The sequence below is a fragment of the Vulpes lagopus genome, chromosome 3 (assembly GCF_018345385.1).
Source record: "Vulpes lagopus strain Blue_001 chromosome 3, ASM1834538v1, whole genome shotgun sequence".
NCBI classification, from domain to species: domain Eukaryota; kingdom Metazoa; phylum Chordata; class Mammalia; order Carnivora; family Canidae; genus Vulpes; species Vulpes lagopus.
This window is the reverse complement of record NC_054826.1, coordinates 124447512-124466274: the sequence shown is the minus strand read 5'-3', so window position 1 is coordinate 124466274 and position 18763 is coordinate 124447512. Positions and strand designations below refer to the sequence as shown.

Genomic DNA, 18763 nt, shown 5'->3' with positions numbered 1-18763 from the left:
ATCACAGTTATGGTTTTCAAAGCTCAGTGTGTCAAATGAGATCTCTCCCTTTTTGGAACATTTCTGCAATTATAATGAAAGCTAAAAGGGAAAAGTCACTTTACTTGCTTAGAATTTCATCAAAGAGGCAACCATTCATTCTCTTTCTGTGGCCCACATGGGTTTGTACCATCTCAGAATTCCATGAGGGAAAAACAGGAAGAATTGCATGGATTTTTTCCCTTAATAGGGTAAAGGGAAAGCATTTCAGTGGATACAGTGAAGATATAATGTTTGTCTTGCACTGTAAATAGTAAAGCAGAGATGAAAAACTCCAATGGCTGTGGGGAACCAAACAGGTACCATTATAGGAGTGAAGTGGCTTGAGGTATTAGAGAGGAATGAGCACTGGGGTGAACACACAGTCTGTCAGCAAGCATCAACTACTCAGCTTACTGGATTTTTGCTATGTAGAAAAATGGTCTCAGTATGGTTGGGTATTATGGCTTATCAAGAAGAGTCAGAATCATAGATATTTAATGTTGATTCTTGGGATCCCTGGGTGGCGCAGCGGTTTGGCGCCTGCCTTTGGCCCAGGGCGCGATCCTGGAGACCCGGGATCGAGTCCCACGTCGGGCTCCCGGTGCATGGAGCCTGCTTCTCCCTCTGCCTGTGTCTCTGCCTCTCTCTCTATCTCTCTGTGACTATCATAAATAAATAAAAATTAAAAAAAAAATCTTTAATGTTGATTCTTTAAGTGCTGGCAGCTTTTACATAAATTGTTTACGTGAGAAGTTCAAACATGTGACCTCTGGCTTCCAGCTTGTAGTCACTGATTTAGACCAAGTAGGTTTAGCTCAGAATTTCTATAGAATAGGCAAAACTTGGGGTGCTTGGCTGGCTCAGTCAGTGGAGCATGTGGCTCTTAATCTCAGGGTTGTGAGTTTGAGCCTCATGTTGGTTGTGAAGATTACTTAAAAATAAAGTCTTTAAAACAAAACAAAACAAACAAAACAAAACAACTAAACATGACTATGCCTGTTTGGAGAATGGCACTTATCTGTCAGCAATTATTTAGCTCCTACTTTATGCAAAGCCCTATGAGAGATTCTGTAGCAGCTGTAAAATTAGGTAGACGGGGTGGAGAATTCTTAGGTTAATGCATGTTTGGAAAATTGTGTTTTGGCAATTGGCACATAAATACCAGGTTGTCCTTTTGGCCATCTCTCTGTTATGATGTGTAATTCCAGAAATACCCCTCTTATTTTAAAAATGACATGCATTAACACACACAAATTTAAATAGAAAGATGAGCGCTGGCACTGTGTTTTTAGGTTATTCCCTATCATTTAAGGAGGCAGATTGATGAGCAAGATACATGCTTGTTTAATTAGTTTTTATTTCTTTCCTGGTCCCCACTACCACCACCACCACCATCAAATTGCTGGATTATACTTGGGGATTTTCATGCTGATTCTGCGTTGACTGTTTTTACCATGACCATGCTTTTTCCTGTCTGTCTCTCTCTTTTTTTCTCTCTGTACTGCAGCTCCATTTGTGGCAGGAAGCTCTTAAGTGAGTCTTTACACTGGAGGTTTGTATGCTCAGCCTGTCAGCCTGTGGATCCGTGTGCTATTACTGAGTTTTATCCTCTGAGTACATAGCCTATAGTTGGGTTTGAATATTAAGTGTCAAACTCCAGTGCGCTGCTGAGAGATTTGCAGCAACCAGCAGGCCCCTTCCGCATCCCTAAAAGCTGCTGGGCACTCTCTTTTTTGATAAGCGGACTCATTTCACACATGTCAGATTACTGGGGTGTAGCTGCTGATACAGTGTGTGATGCAGAAGGTATGGTTACCTGAAGTTGGCCTCTTTCCTGAAATAAGGAAGGGTTGGGGACACCCACTCAGGGGGAAAATGTGTAGAGCTGGCTGTTCACAAATGTGAAGGTTACTTCAGAGAGCCCGGGGAGCATTTTGTCAGTTCTGTTTGCAAAGAGATAGGGAGTGAAGGATTATGATCCTTGGAGCCGATAATGTCCCTTGGGCCACAAGCTAATCCAGCAGGACACCAGATGCAACATAGCCATTTTATTCACGCGTTTCTATATGGTTATCGTGGAGGGCAGGAATGGAAGAAAAGGCTTAGGAGATAATCATCAAACAACATCTTTCCCTCTTCTGCAAAGGAATCAGAGCCCAGGGTCTGCATGCATTTCGCCATACCAACAGTCATACCTACACGAGCACTTATTGAGTACCTACTATGTGCTAGACACCTGACCAGATACAATGGGCATGGTCGTGAAGGTACCCTATCTCACAGAGATGTCATCCATGGAGCTAGTCATTCGTGCATTTATCCATTCACCAAGCACTGGCTGTTGCCTTGGTGCCAAGTTCAGTGTTAGATATTCAAATAAGAAAGAGGATAGACATTTTGCTCTAGAAGCAGAAAATCCTGACTTTATCACCGAAAAGCTGGGGGACCTTGTTCCTTGATGCCTCACTTTGCTCAACTTGAAAATGGGTATTAAAGCAGTTCCCACCTCCTAGATGGCTGTGATGAATTATTGGGCAGGGATGGTGATATAGTTGGAACATCTAGCATACTACACAACACAGATGTTAGTGGTTAATCTGTCATAAACTTATTGTCCAGAGGGAGGCCATAAGCGGGTAACCACATAGAGAGGACACCCATGGCTCTGCTGTCAAATAATGGTTTAAATTCCAGCCTCACCACTTAACTGGTGACCTTGCCATTACAATGACCATGGGTACTGTACAAAACTTCTTTGAACTTTAGTTTCCTCATCTGTAAAATAAGAATGATATTAGTGTTTATTAGCCTGATTCTACTGCACAGTACACTGCATGTATCTGTTGCCTGTTATTTTCCATCACACTATGGAACTGATGCTAGTCATACCTCAAAGAACCACTCATAGCTCCGCAGGTGCCTCCTACTATTATGCACCACAGGTAAACAATGTATTCCTAAGATGTAGAAAACAGTTGTCAGTTTATTTGACAAATTTTTATTTTGTTTTTAGGTTTTCAGAATCATCAGAGTGTAACAGCTGGTGGGGCTTGATGATTCCTTTTCAGATGGAGTTGAATGCAGCTGCAAAGTGTCTGAACTTCGCCTTTAGCTAAGCAGATCCTGATGGGTTCTGTTAACATTGTACACGCATATGATTCACCAAGACCTTCCTTCTGGGTTGGCAACAGTGCTAATTAAAAAGTAAAAATACCCTTAGTGTCAATATACCAAGCAGGGTTCAAGAATGACAAGCCATCTCAAGAGAATGTTTCCCAAAGGTTAGCCATTGAAATGAAACAAATCATGGCAAGTTCACATATTTGTTGGATGCAAATGTAATCCAATATTTAAATGCATCACCTCGCCCCTTGGGTGTTAATGGAAAATTTGCAATTACAATCTGTTTTGGTTCATGGATGGACCTAGCATTCCCCACACAGTAATTTGGAGCTTAAGAGCCCAAAGAGTTGAACTGGGCACTGGTCATAGTGGATATTAGAGTCTACAGGGACCTTAACCTATACCCTATGTTGTCTTGGTCTTCGACTATGGTACCTCCTCCTCTCTGTGCCCAGGTAAGGAGTGTTTGCCATTGTAACCCAGTTAGGCAACCTACCTCCCTAGGGATGTTGTAGGTGTTGGTAGCTTCAGACCGGAGTGTCAGGCTGAATACAAATGACTCCAAGAGGAGGTAGATGCCTGAAGCATTTGACATCCCCAGGGCCTCATCTGAATGGGTAGACCCATTTCCTCTTTTTTCCTTCTTGTCAGCTAATCTTCCTCAAGAGAACTAACATCATTGTGAAGTTGCTACAATTAGCCAGGAACCAAAGACTCGAAATGTATGAATTCATTTATTCCTCAAAACAACCCTCTTGAGTTAAGTGATATCACTATGATTCTCATAGTATAGCTATAAAAACTGAGGCTCAGAGAGGTTGAGTGACTTGCCCCAAGTCACAAAGCCATCAAGTGGCACATAACTAAGCAGAGGAATTGGCTTCAGAAATGGCATTTTATAATAGGTTCTTGAGCCTCTGTCTCTTTCTTTCTGTCTCTCTGTCCATTTTCTACCCTTTGTCTAGTTATTTTCATAAAACTCAGGTCAGAACATGTCATCCCTTTCCTTAGATGTCCTTCATGAATCCTTTATGACTATCAGCCAAATCCTAAATTCATTTATTTACAGGGGCTTAGGGCATATTTTTGGAGTCTGGTGGGTCTCAGTTAAGGACATGAGTCTTTGTCTTATTACTCAGCTGTCTTTCTACAACAGGTTTCTCTGAGTCAGTTTCCTCAACTTTCAAACTAGTATTAGGAATACCTACCTCACAGAATTATTAGGGAGGCTCAGCTCTTAGTCTATGCAGAGCAGTAAGCATAGTGCCTAGCACTAAGCACATAGTAAGTGTTTCTTACAGTGGCACGTTTGTTAGGTCTGGCCCATGGAGCCTCCTACATTTGGTTTCATCTTTCTAGGGTCATTCCCCTCAATCACCTTACCCCACTCTGGCTCATGAAGACTGCTCATGATTCTCCAATATGCCATGAAGTCTCATATTTCCACTTGTTTCAGCCATTTTCTTTCTTAAGTGGCAATTTGTCCATTTCTTCATGTTCCCCTTCTCTGACTGTTGAGCGAATAAATCCTAGTAATTCTCCATGAATCATCTTTAGTTGTCACTTTACCGTGTATGTCTCCTGCACCTCCACCCTCCCAAGTCAGAATGTGTCACTCCTCAGTTTCTCTGCTTGGAACCTTGTTTTACTGTTGCTTTTTATCAGCTCTTATGGATATAAGCTAGTTTGAAAAACAGCATTCTGATTCATCTCTGAATCCAGAATTGTGCCTGGCACCATACTTTGATGGTTTTCACCAAGGTGGGGGCTCAGAAAATTCTGATTAGATTAACGAGTGGATATACATGTTAAAATGAACAAAATAACTTACATTATATTCCTTTTAAAAATGCTTACTTCTTTTGAATTGCTGTTGAAAAAATCATTGAAGAAATAGAACCTGGAAACTTTGGAATATAGATTTTTCTTCCTTTTGCTTCTTTAAGTTTTCGATTTACTTAAATGCCTGCATATTTCAAATCTGAAAGAAATTATGCACACACAGATTCTAAATCTCTGTGGAATAACTCAGTTTCATATCCATGAATTCTGTATTTTTGATGAGTGTCACATGGTATCGAAGTATGTGGACCATGGGTAGAAATTAGCAAATTACTTTTTTTCAAATGCCTGGCTAGGAGTTTGCTTTAGGATCAAGGGCTATTTTCTTATTAAGTAGTACAGATCTTATTAAAGTAAGTACCTTTATTAATGTGATACTTTTCTAATTTTTGTGAGTAGTTGAAGCATTTTTGGGTGAGTTGGAGCATTATGAGGTCTAGTTTCCTGAGAAATGAGTAAAAATAACATAAGTATTGCTGTAAAGATTCTTCAATGAAAAATATTACAGAGATAGTTTAAAGGAAGGTCTGAAACTTAGTAAATACTCTGCAAATGCCAATGTGTCCTCCATCTGAGCCTACAATATGAAGCTTCACTTAATAGAAGTTGGTAAAAATTATAAAGAGGTATGTTCAAGCATTTTGTGAAGCATTTTACATGCATTATTTCATTTAATTCTCAGAGCAATCCTATGGTATAGGGTACTGCTAGCCACTTGCCAGAAGAAGATGCTGAGGTCCAAGGAAGTCCATGGATGTCCTGATGTCAAACACAGAGAGAAATCAGAATTCAAATTTTATTTACCGTAGGTCTTGAGAACTTACCATTATGTTATTGTCTCTCATGAGAAAACTGTAGAAGCAAATATTTTTGTCCTGAAACTTCCTGTTTCTTATAGCTGAGTCTACAATAGTTATTACTTACTAGAAATTATGCTGTAAAGAAAATATCACCGAAAACAAGTATGGGTGGTCTCACATTAAACGCCTAACTTTTGATGGTTACTCAATCTGGTCCTTGGAACATTTACCAAACTTTTCATGACTTTGGTTTAGTTTTATGACTTTCCCTTCTCCTTCACCAAGATGTTGAGTGCTATATTGATAATACCTTCCTGTCTAGCTCTTTTTCCTTCATTTCATTGTCTTTGTTTTTCAAAACATCGTATCAAATGGCTTGGTGCTTCTTTGCTGAACATGAATGATTTGCTATGGGGAATTTTCTTTTATCTTCTAAAATCCATTGCGTTTCTTTTAAAATTAGTTATTACCTTCTGACCAGATGGTTTTCTCTATTTTTGTTTATTTTCTTTTCTTTTTTAGGGGGATTGCATGGGGTGGGAGTTTTATAACAAGAAGCACACAGCATATTCTCTATTGGCATTGACTTCTCTTGGATCTTGCTGTTGGTCTCACTGATTTTCCTTCCTATAACAATGCGCGTGAAACAGATCACCTGGAGAAATGAAAAGAGCAGTTTAAAAAACAAGAAGGCCCCAACCCCTGTCTTGGAGAAATGAGGAAACCAAGGCTCAGAGCAAGTTAAGTAATGTAATTGAGGCCAAGCAGCTAGTTAACAGCAAGAATAGGACTAAAACCACACCTCTATTGATGACTAATTTAGAAAAATTTTATTTATTTTTGCGGAATACCAATACAGGGAGAATTTTTAGGTGTAAAGAAAGTAGCAATGCATCTTTGAAAAATACCCTCAGTGACTCATAAAAAAAATAGTGGTATTATCAGCAAAGGTATTTCATGTATTTTATAGAAAGGTCTCTCCCATCCTCGGGAGCACACCCTGCCACAGTGATTCTGTCGGGATCTGATGCTTACGGTTCTTATACATAAAGATAACTGCACCAAGCTTGCCTTGATAGTTTTACCATTTCCTTGAGATTACATTCTTGAGATGATGAGACCAGCTTGAATTTTCAGTGTAGTTGTGAGACCTTTCTTAGGTTGAAATGAATTCTGATAAGCTGATTATCTCTCTGAAGAAAATATGATGTCCACATTTCATAGCTTAGTTCCTATCACTTTAGTGCCATTTTTATTCTGACACATCTTTCCTGGCCTAAATTAAATAAGGTAATAAGGTGCTCTGGAGTCCGACACATATTAAAGAGAATTTAAAAAAAAAATTCAGACCTACAGGGTAGAGGACGGTTTTCTTTATGGTATATTTTCTTTCTCCATGTTGAAGTAAGTGCTGCTAGCTAGTTTCCTTTTCTTTATAGAGCAATGAGTTATGAAGCTCAAAAATAAAGTGTTCTCTGTGGTGTAAATAAAGCAGTAATCTGAGCAAATATATCACCCTGTGTACTGAGGGTTTTGTTTTTTCCTTTCCTTTTGTTTTCTTTTTTTTTTTTTTTTGTCTCCTTCCCTTCTCCACTACAGTCTCATTTATGTTGTTGTGTATTGTTGACACATTAATCTTGGTAATAGAAATGAAAGCTACTTTTCATTGAGAAATAGATTCAAAGTAAAAGATGATTAATGAACAAAAGCGTCATGCATTCCCAATGATGTGCTTTGTATCCCAGCTCTATAAATCTGTCTGTGTTTCAACCTAGTATGAGCTTTCTGATTATTGTATCTATTTTCTACTTCATTCCAGTGGAACTGGTTAGTTTAGCCCCCCACAACCTTCCAGGTGTCCTGGAAAGAGGACAGCCATAGTCATGGGGAGGAGCTTCCCTGGGGTGCCATATGCCTGACAGGGGGAGTCCAGAAGCTGGCAAAGTATGCTTGCAGTGCAGGGGAAGAGATGGTTACTTCACATCACAATGTCTGAGAGGCCTCCCTTTGTTAGCCTGTTGCTTGTCCCTGCACAATTTCTCTCTCAATGACAAAGAGCAGTAGAACTAGTGAGATGTTGGGTAATAACCAAAGGGAATTGGTTTGGAAGGCATGGTCCATGGTGCAGTAGCTTCCCCTGCCTATGAGAGCTGATGATGGCATCATGGCAAAGCTAAGCTCATCTCTTGTAAAAGCATATCAGTGCCCCTTTAATGACACCCCAGGCTCTTCTCTGGAACCACCCTTCTCTGGGCTGTCCAAGCAGGTCATGTTTAGTTAGAAGGGGAACATTCCATTCGATAGAAAATATTGCATAATCACTATTTAGATGAGGGTTCAGGTTCTAGTTTCTCTGTGGAACTTGCAAAAATACTTAACCTCTCTGAATATCATGATTCATCTGAAAATTAAAGGTAATAATGCCCACAGCACAGGAGACAATAAGAATTCAATGGGAGGCTGCATGTAGATTGTTTGTCCCAGCGTGTGTCACAGAGCAAGCAGGAGGTTGTTATTATTATTCTCTTACCCTTTTCATTGGCTTTATTTATATGCACTCACATACATATGTCTCTGGCTCCAATAAATACTTGATGAGTTCCTTTAAAATCACAAGATTCTCCATCATTTTTACTTGTGTCTCAAGACCCTCACCTTGGAAGGGGGACTTCAAACAATTAAAGTAGGTGCAGCTATCAGAACATCCACTGTAGCCATACTTCAAGCCCTCTTCCCTTGTAATCTCATTTAATCATTGTAAGAATCTGAAAAGAGTAATTTTCATTTCCACCCTATACACTAGAGAATTGAGGCCCAGAGATATAAAGTAATTTACTCAAGGTCACACAACTAGGAAGTGCTAAAGCTGGGGTTTGTACCCAAGCGGGGATGACTCCCAAGGTCAGAGCTCTTCCTTTATGCATACACTGGTCTCGTAAAATGTGATCTGTTTTCCACCTGACTTGTAAGAAGCTGGACACCAGGGTCAATAGGGAAGTTGGGCTTAAAGAAAGAACTTTCAGGACAGGGTGGTTAGCTCACATTGAGACCCTTCGGATGCCAGAGGAAAATGTGGCTTTATTTAGAATTAGCCATTCACTCATCTATTCAGCAAATATTTAATGAGCACTGTTTTTATTCCAGGTACTGTGTTAAGTATAGAGCATTGGGTAGGGAACAAAACCTTCAGTGTCTGAGTCCTCATGAGTATTCAGTCGTGGAGTTGAGCAGGAGAGGCAGATACTCATCAAATGGTGATGTTTTGCCATGTAGTTATAACTGAGATAAATGTGAGAAGAAGCCTGTTCTAGGTTTGCTGTGGAGAGGGATCTGGGAGGCTGTGCTAAGGAAGCGATATTTGAGATGAGAGTTGAGACCATAGTGGGTAGAAACCACAAAGGGGGGAGGGGTTCTACTTTCTCTTCAAGCCCTGCTGCTGGAGCCTGGTGCATTGCAGGTGTCACTGAGCCCTCTCCATTACCACTTTCTTTGCATTTGAAGCAGCAGAGCTTTCTGTATCAGATTTCTGCAGTGCTTGGTCCTCTCTTTCTATCTTGAGTTTTTTTATATGTGAGTTTTTGTGGTTTCTACATGGTTGAGATCCTTTGGTCTCCTTAATACCAACTTTGTATCAGGCCAGCTCCAGACACTGATGGATTTGGGTAAACTTGGTTCATGTGAACTCATGAACATTTGCTGAGAAGCCTCACTCCTCTTGGTGGAAAGAACTCTCTGGCCATTTTTGCTATGATGGAAAGGAGCATTTTTGTCTCCCAAACAATTTTGTGTAACACCAGTAATCAGCCAGTGATTCCTATCCATTTCTGCTAGTCTTTTATCATCCAACCTGAGAATCCGTCTACAGGAATTAGAAATCCTTCCTCTCCCTGATTTACTTTGCCCTGACCCCTGTACCTCTAAGGAAACATCATAGGCCACAGAAAATCCTCCCTTTAAATGGTGGAAATGTGAAATTCTCTGGGCTCACAGTTAAAATTGGTAAAGGAAACTATTTCAGGGAAGCTGTTTTTTGAAGTTGGTGGTCACACTTTCTCTCCTGCTAGAAATGAGTCCCAGAGCCCCACCAAAAACCTCAAACTAGACAACATCTCTGTTTTTAAAAAAATGACAAGTGTACCAAATGTTGGTTGAAAGTATGATCTTTAGAGTCACACAAAATAGATTTAGATGCTGTCTTTGCTGATAAGTCATGGTAAGACCTGGGGCAAATTCTTTCAGATTCTTCAATGCCTAGTTCATCATATCAAAAAAGAAATAATGGATGTCATGTCCAGAGAGGATTTTGTAACTAAAATGTCTGGTACATGGTAGCTGCTCAGTATTGGATGGCGATCACAACGGTTTTGATATTTTTTATTATTGTTATTTATGTATTTATTTATGCAGATCTTTGTGAATCCATATGGGAATCTGTGTAAGCCACATATATTGAGGGATGGCAGTCTTCTTCTTTCTTTCTATTTTTTAAAGATTTTATTTATTTGACAGAAAGAATGAGAGAGAGAGCAGCAGGCAGAGGGAGAGGGAGAAGCAAGCTCCCCGCTGAGCAGGGGGCCCGACACAGGGCTTGATCCCAGCACCCTGAGACCATGACATGAGCTGTGAAGGTAGATGCTTAACTGGCTGAGCCACCCAGGTGCCCCAGTCTTTTTCTATAAAGGGCCAAGTAGTAAATATTTTGGGGTCTGTAGGCCATATAGTCTGTCACAACTACTCAGCTCCGTTGTAACATGAGCGTGACCATAGATAATACGTAGATGAATGAATGTGGCTGTGTCCAGATAAAACTTTTACAAACACAAGCCATGTGTTGGATTTGACTTATGGTCCATAGTTTGCCCATGTCTGATCTGCATGGCAGTTTTCATCGGCACAGTTGCCTGGGCTTGAACAACTTGTCTGGGTGGTCCTGTGTAGGTTTTACCTGGATAACTCAGTTACCTAGGCTAGTCAAAGTCACACTTTTGGAAAAGACACATTGGAATCTCATATTTATCCTTGGTGTAGGGTGGTTAGCAGGGCCTCAGGGGTGGTGGAATAAGAAATATAAATGTTTCTGGAACCAGGTGATAACCTGTACAGACTCTCTCCTTTGTACTCTGTGTAGGCCCCTCTGCTTCTCTCTGCTTTGACTTTATTCACCCCACTTTCCACAGATGGACTTGCTCTGCTGTGCTTTCTCCTTGTCCATTGTGGCTGCTCTTAGGAGGTGCTCTTGGCCCTCATTCTGCATCACTGTGCAAATGCCATGTCTATAGACTTTCATAGTGACACGTCTTCACACCCATGTTGTAAATTCCTGAGAGAGGGCCCTTAATGTTCATCTGAGGGTCAAGTTTCTCTGCTTCTGTCATCTGTCCAGGGAGAAACATGGTGAATATGATCAAGACCAGATGCATTCCTGGTCAGGTGCCATTCTTAGAAAATGAGATGTGGAGTTTAGAGGCACACCAAATTCTCCTCTCCTTCATTACTCCTAACACAGAACTTTGTTCGATACTGTCTCCAACTGATACTTTTTGACTCAGCACCATATTTTAAGTGCCTAGTTTGGGCCTGGCTACAGAGTGATCTCTCTGCTTGTACAAGAAGGACTTGATGATATTTCCCAGTGGAAAGCATATACTTCTTTCCCCTCACTTTACCCCCAGAAAGTTTTGATTTTATATAAATTAAAATTTATATAATTGTCTCATGTATATTTCCTTTCATGGAGTTGTTATTGCATGCTTTGACTTCAATGTCCTGTCTCATGTACTCGGTAGAGAAAATAATATAAATACATCTTGAAATTTCCCTAGAGTTCAGCTTTCCTTTTTATACCAGGTGTAGCTAAAGTTTGGAGCAGAATAAAAAGAGCCTTGTTGCTTTACACACACCCTGTTATCTCTGGTGGGTTCAAATACAATTTCTCCAAGAAGGCTGTGGTACCTTTGCTCTTTCTAGCCTTGAATCTGAGAGTCTCAGGATTTCTTTGGAGTACACATAGCAGCATCTTTTTGACAGACAGTGCAAATTAAAAGATCCAGTGTGGCCCGGGAACCAGGGACCCAAACTTGCCCCTTGGGTTTTCATTTACAGTTAGGCACTGCAGACACAATTATTGCTGACAGGGAAGCAGAGACTGGTGGCAGAGTGTGTGTGACGGGAGGCTCATGCCAACCCGTAATTGGGAGGATTATTTTTAATCAGAACATACCCTACAGCCCAAACATTAGAAATCTCCTGTAAGGCCAAGACAGGAAATTAAACACACCAACAATAAGCCTCAAAGGGGGGGTGGTGGCATGTGGGGTGTAATATCGTTAGTCTTTCGAAGGTCCCTGGAGCTTTGAGTAGAAGTTTGCTTCCCTAGGGAGGGAGACTGGGAAGAAGCTTCCCATGGAGAAGTCACAGATGCTTTACCTGAGCTCCTGTTGGACAGGTGAGTACAGCCAAATTAAATGCAATGGGCAGACTAACTGATGTTTATTGCATTTAGATAGTATGACAAGTCGAATATAAGCCTTGACGTATGTGCCAGGCACTGTGTTGGCTGCGGGTGTGCCTGGGCTCTGCTGTCACAGTCTTCTGGATAATCTTATTATTTGGCAAAATTTTGTAAAGCACATGAAGACTTTTGTATACATATAATATATATATATATATATATATATATATATATATATATATAGAAAGGACTGTTGTTGACCAAGTAGGCATCATCCTCTGGCATCTGATACTATAAATATTTGTTAACTAGCATAATTACATTATACGATCCTCACACCAGCCCTCTGAGGAGGGCATTATTTTCCCCAATTGATAGAGAAGAAAACTGAGGCTTAGAGAGGTCAAGCAGCCTGTGCAAAGTTACATAGCTTAATGAATGGGAGAATTAATTTGAACCCAATTATGTGTCTAAAATCTATATAACACTGTCACTCATAAATAAGATAAAGCACAACCTAAGGCGTTAAGGTGCTAAAGACTGTAAATCCGTTGGAGAGGACAGACATAGAGACCATTGTCTATGAGTATTGAGTGTTCAGAATCACTAATGGAATTCTGAGTGAGGAAGAGGGAGCTCTTCATTGTTCCTGGTGAGGGCTCCCCGAGGACATTAAGAAATGTTTACCGGGTAGACAAAGAAGGAACAGAATCCCAGGCATGGGACCAGCTAGTGATATGAGAGGGGCATGGGACATTCAGTTTCAATTTTTTTGAACACTGGGTTTTGGATTTTGTTATTGTTCATCTCACTCTCTTACATTTATCAAATACAAGGTGAAAAAAAAGATATTTGGGGAATACTCGACACAGAGACCATGCATCTGAAGGGATGGAGTAGGATGCAAAAAGATGATGCGAGAGAATCAACTCTCAAAGTGTTCCCTGCTGCCCTTGCTGTGTAGAATGTTTATTTATGTGCGATCACAATAGGAGATGGTCTTTAGTCCATGGTTCTCCCTAGGAAATAAAGCACACATCGACAGTAGAATGACATACTGGTTCTCAGTCTAGAGCTCAGGGTACTTAGATCAGTAGCAAATCCAGGGGCATGCTGAATTGTTTGCATGACGCAGTGTGACCGATCCAACAATCATCCACCTGCAGTAGCAGCCCTTGGTCTGCAGCCTCCTGTTACATGGCTGAGAGTCACTGGATTCCCTTGGGGAGGGTCTCTATGTCCAACCTAGGGAGGCTGCAGGGTACTCGCCACGTTGGCTCGCTCTCTTCCCATCCTAGGTGTGATTAGTACCAGCTTCTTCATGCCCCGTCATTGCCAAATTGCACATAATAAGCCCATATAGTACTGGCTGCATTACTCTGTGCTTGACGCAGCTTCAGACCCCTTTCAAGGACACCTGGGTACAGCTGGAGAGTGTGCACCCACTCACAATCACTGATTAAGATACAGCTTGCCAATCTGAATGAGGAGCTGATAGAGAATTCCCCTAGCCAGGTGAGATGCCATCCTGTGAGACCAATATCTTACATGTGTCTCTTTTATTGGCAAGTAACAGAAACCCACTCAAAGTAGATCGAAAAATGGGGCTATTTATTACACAGCATAGGAGTCTCAGCCCCATCCAGAAACCGCCCTCCTATGGCCCCTCTTTTCTTGCCTATTCTTTTCTCTGCTGCATTCTTCTTGCTCCAGAGCCTGGCTTCTTTTCTTCTTCTTGCTGAACACATGGCAGAGAATGGTGATCCCACAATTACTGAGTTCTCAGTTCTAGGAACTAGCAAAAACACGAAGAGCGCCTTCCAAATTCCTGGGAGAAAAATTGAACTGAGATCAGGTGAGGGTTCATCACTGTTGAACACAGCCCTAATGGAGCCAGGATTGTACATTTCAGACATGATTTCTGGGTCTATGCTAGGCAGAGATGGGGTAGGGGGAGGGAATAACTCAGAGAAGCTGTGTAGTCACCAAAGCATGTCTAAAGTTAGCAACAGTTCTTTCCATCCCTCCTCCTTTCCATCTATCCTTCCTTTGACAAATATATATTGAATGCTTTCATATCCACAACAGTGTGGATGGAGTTGGTGTTAAAATAGTGAGCAGGACAGACACAGTCTCTGCCCTCATGGAGCTAACACAGTGGAGACAGGCAGACATCAGTCAAATCATTTATAATTCCATGGGAGAGTATTGAATGGGAGTATGAATGGAAAGATGAATGGGAGTAATGGGTGTGAAGAGCATCCCAGGCCGAAGATGCCGCATGTACAACATCCCTGTGGCAGGTAGTGAGTGAGGTGTGATCCAGACTGGAAAGTGCCCGGGGCTGGTATGCTAAGGGTCGAGAGGGAGGACATGCTAATAAATAAAGGCAGAGCTGTGGCCAGAAGCACGCCATGCGGGATCTCACGGTGTCTCAAGATAAAGGCTTTGTCCTGAATGGAATCAGCGCAGGGTTTAAACAATCGGGTGATACAGTGACGGTCACATTCTGTAGAGATTGCCGTGCCTGCTCCGTGGAGGCGTGAGAGGTGCAAGCCTGGAGCCATAAGGTGATCTTCACTGCCCATTGCAGTCATCCGGGTAGGGACACCCTGAAACAGCCCGTGGCATGCGGTGGGAGGGGAGGCAGGGTAGCCAGCCCTGCTTACCGAGCGAGGAAGTCAAACTGCATGCTGCCTGCCCAAGGGCCATCACCTCCAGGGTTTTGAAAGTAATTGGTTCGCCGTCCTGTGCATCCATTCTCACAAAGTGCAGAGGTGAGGGCAGCTAATGCAGGAAGCGAGCCTTCGCCTCCATTCAGCCTGTGTCCCGATGTCCTTTCCAGTTTCGTTCGCTTGCAGCCTTTTGGCTCCGGCATAGTCTCAGTGCAATGAAAATTCCACCCAATTCCACTGGGGCCCAGCATTCTCCCTTGCTCTTTAGGTCCTTTGCAAGAGTAATTACAAACTCAAGACAATCTTTGTTTTGTTTTGTTTCAACATACACAGCTCCTCTAGAACCCTACAAAGCATCTTAGATTTTTCTCACTCTCTGGTGCCGTTGCTAATGACCATTTCTGTTCTCACCTTGTTAACAATGGTTCTCAGCCTTTGTTTGCTTTTATCTATTTATTTATTTGGGAGAGGGAGATAGAGAGAAAGTGGAACAGAGGGAGAGGGAGAGAATCTTAAGCAAGATCCATGCCTGATGCAGAGCCCAGCACAGGAATTGATATCAACCCTGAGATCATGACCTCAACTGAAATCTAGAGTTGGATACTTAACCAACTGAACCACCCAGACAACCCCTTGGTTTGCTTTTATAAAACAACCCACCTGGGGGCGCATCTTGGTGGCTCAGTCGGTTAAGCACCTGCCTTCAGCTCACATCATGATCTCAGGATCCTAGGAATGAGCCCACATCTGGCTCCCTGCTGAGTGGGGAGCCTACTTCTCCTTCTTACTCTCCCTCTATGCTGCACCACTCACTCTCTCTCTCTCAAATAAATAAGTAAATCTTAAAAAAAAATCTACCTGGAGGATTTTTTAAAATATATTTTATTTATTTATTCATGGGAGACACAGAGAGAGAAGCAGAGACAGAGAAGTTCCCTGCGGGGAGCCTGATATGAGACTTGATCCCTGCATCCAGGATCATGCCCTGAGCCCAAGATATATGCTCAACCGCTGGGCAACCCAGGCGACCCTGCCTGGAAGATCTGATGGATTCTTGTTAGTAAGGGGGTGTGGTTATAAAATTCATTTCAAGTGCACATTGGATTGAAAGAAGATCTAAATGTGAGCATAAAGCTGACATAGATGAGAAGTTAACATTATCATCAGGGTACCAAGTATGGGAACACAATGAAGGTCATTTTGCTTAGGGAGAACCTCCCTCTGGAATGAAGTTCGGTGCCCTTTCTTGGAGCCGTACCACTTGGGGTGAGTGAGGAATCACTGTTTATGCTGTCCAGTGTAGTGAGCCACTGCTAAGTGGCTGGGCGCTGTGCCAGACGGTGAGGCTACCAAGTTGAAAAAAAAAAAATTGTCCTTGTCCTCCAGGAGTTCACAGCCTGAGCAGGCCAACTCTACAGTGGGTTAGAGTGTATGACTTTTGTTCAGATAGAGGAGTATGTGAAAGACCTCAGGGCCCATGGAAATAATTCAATCCAGCTGGATGGGTCGATGAAAGCAACAGAGAGAAGTTCACATTTGGGTGCACTTGTGCCTTTTGAGTAGTTCAATTTAGCTTGATCCTAGAGTATGTGAGTGAGTGTATGGAGGGAAGGAGGAAGTGACTGGAGAGGGTCAAGAAGTTTGAACCTGATGATAGGAGCTGTTGGTTATTTTTAATTAAATAAGAAGATGCATGCATATTTTGATACAAAGCCTGGGTATACTATGGGTCCAATAAAACTATTATATGACTACTTTTCTATTATTATCATCATTAATATTTTTTATTATTACTAGGACACAGATAATTCTCCAACTGAGGCATTCTATGAATTTATAGAAGATAATTATATACTTTGACTATTCATTTCCTAAATGTTCCTACTTCCTTTTCCCAAATCCCCTTCTTTCCCTTCACGTGGTCATATTCTTCTCAGCATGAAGATCTCAGCTTCTTTGCCACTTCCCTGACAAAGTCTTCCCCAACACCCCTGATTGAGATCTGTTTTCCCCATGGACTGTAGGCACCAAGAGGGCAGTGCTTGGCATAAAAAGGGGCTTAATAAATAATAATAAACTTTTATACAAACTTCTGGTTATAAAATGAGTAAGTCATGAGGGTGAAAAGTACATTATAGGAAATAGAGTCAGTGGTATTATAACAACTTTGTATGGTGGAGAGGTAGTAACTATTTGCTGTGCTGAGCACTTCATAATGTATATAATTGTCAAATTACTATCGTATACCTGAAGCTAATAAAATATTGTCTATAACTATACCTCAATAATAATAGTAGTAGTAATAATAATGATAATAATAATAATACCTCAATAATAATAGTAGTAGTAGTAGTAATAATCATCATCATCATCATCAACTTTTAAACAGCATTGACTTTGTGCCAGGCACAGTGTTAAGTGCCTTACAAACAGTAACTTTTAATACCTCAATCTATTGAGATAGGTGGTATATTTATTCTAATTTTATAGATAAGGAAGCTGAGACAAGGAAAAACTAAGTGACTCAATCACATTCACAAAGCTAATAGGTAGCAGAGCCTTAGATGACTGGGATGGACAGATGAATGGAAGGAAGGAAGAAAGGACAAATAAATGAGCTATTGTCACCACCATCCTCACCATTTCATAGCTATATATACCCTCAGGCTTCTCCAGAGAGAAATCTCTTCTTCCATTATTTTGAAACCACTCAGGGTTCTCAGAAGGTCAAATTTATCAACATCAGTGGCTCACCAAATGTGAAGATTTTTTTTAAAAAGTCCATTATATTAAAATATTAAGAAAGAGGGATCCCTGGGTGGCTCAGTGGTTTGGCGCCTGCCTTTGGCCCAGGGCATGGTCCTGGAATCCCGGGATTGAGTCCCACATCGGGCTCCTGGCACGGAGTCTGCTTCTCTCTCTGCTTCTCTCTCTCTCTCTCTCTCTCTCTCTCTCTCTCTCTCTATGTCTATCATGAATAAATGAATAAAATATTTAAAAAATAAAATAAAATATTAAGAAAGGGAGCATATTTTCCAAACATTTATCTCTGAAATCTGTGAGTTACATTGAGACTGGGTATACATTGTGTCACTATTTGAGAGGAGTAATAGAAAGAGCACTAGATCAGGGTCCTAGAACCCTGCAAACCAACCTCATCTCTGCTACTTGTGTAGCACCCCAGAGGGTGAAGGGATCAGGATCAACCCTTTTGAGTATAGGGCACCATGTAACTCTTTCAGAGCTATTAGTAAATCTTTCTGGTTGGCAATGACCTCTCCCCCCGACTCATTGAATTATATGAGATTGTAATGGCCATTTGCAGTTTGTGTGGTATTTTATTTATTTAAATAGCAATGAACATGGATCTTATGCCTTCTGATTGGGTGATGATGTTTGTGAAATTGATTATTGATGGGACGCCTTATATCACAGTTTCATTGCACAATGGAGTCACTTTGAATGTTATCGATCATGGGATTGAGCATTATAGAATCCTAGAGTTCTACGGTTGAAAAGATATTTAGGGTTTATTTCATTTCACCTAACTCCATGCAGGGAAATCCATAATAACATCTCTGAAAGATTGACTTTTCATCTTTCCTTGAAAACATCCTGTGGCATAGAGCTCACGTGTAAGGCAAGAGTTATAGCAGAGTGGTTCTAAACTTGATGTCCATTGGCCAAGTTCAAATCCAGGCTCTACTACCTACAGGCATATTTTGTGCAACTTCCTTGAGCTGTCTGCACCTTGGTTCCCTCTTCTGAAATAGAGAAAATCGTAACACCTTTCTCATTGGAACGTGAAAGAACTAAAAATATATTGAAAGACTTGATCTTAATTATTTTCA

The 18763-nt window shown here is 41.3% G+C and overlaps 1 protein-coding gene across 4 annotated transcripts in view; it reads left to right on the top strand.

The window, feature by feature from the left end:
- Positions 1–18763, top strand: part of RBFOX1 (RNA binding fox-1 homolog 1) — a 1434482-nt gene that overhangs the window by 234453 nt on the left and 1181266 nt on the right. The window lies entirely within an intron of this gene.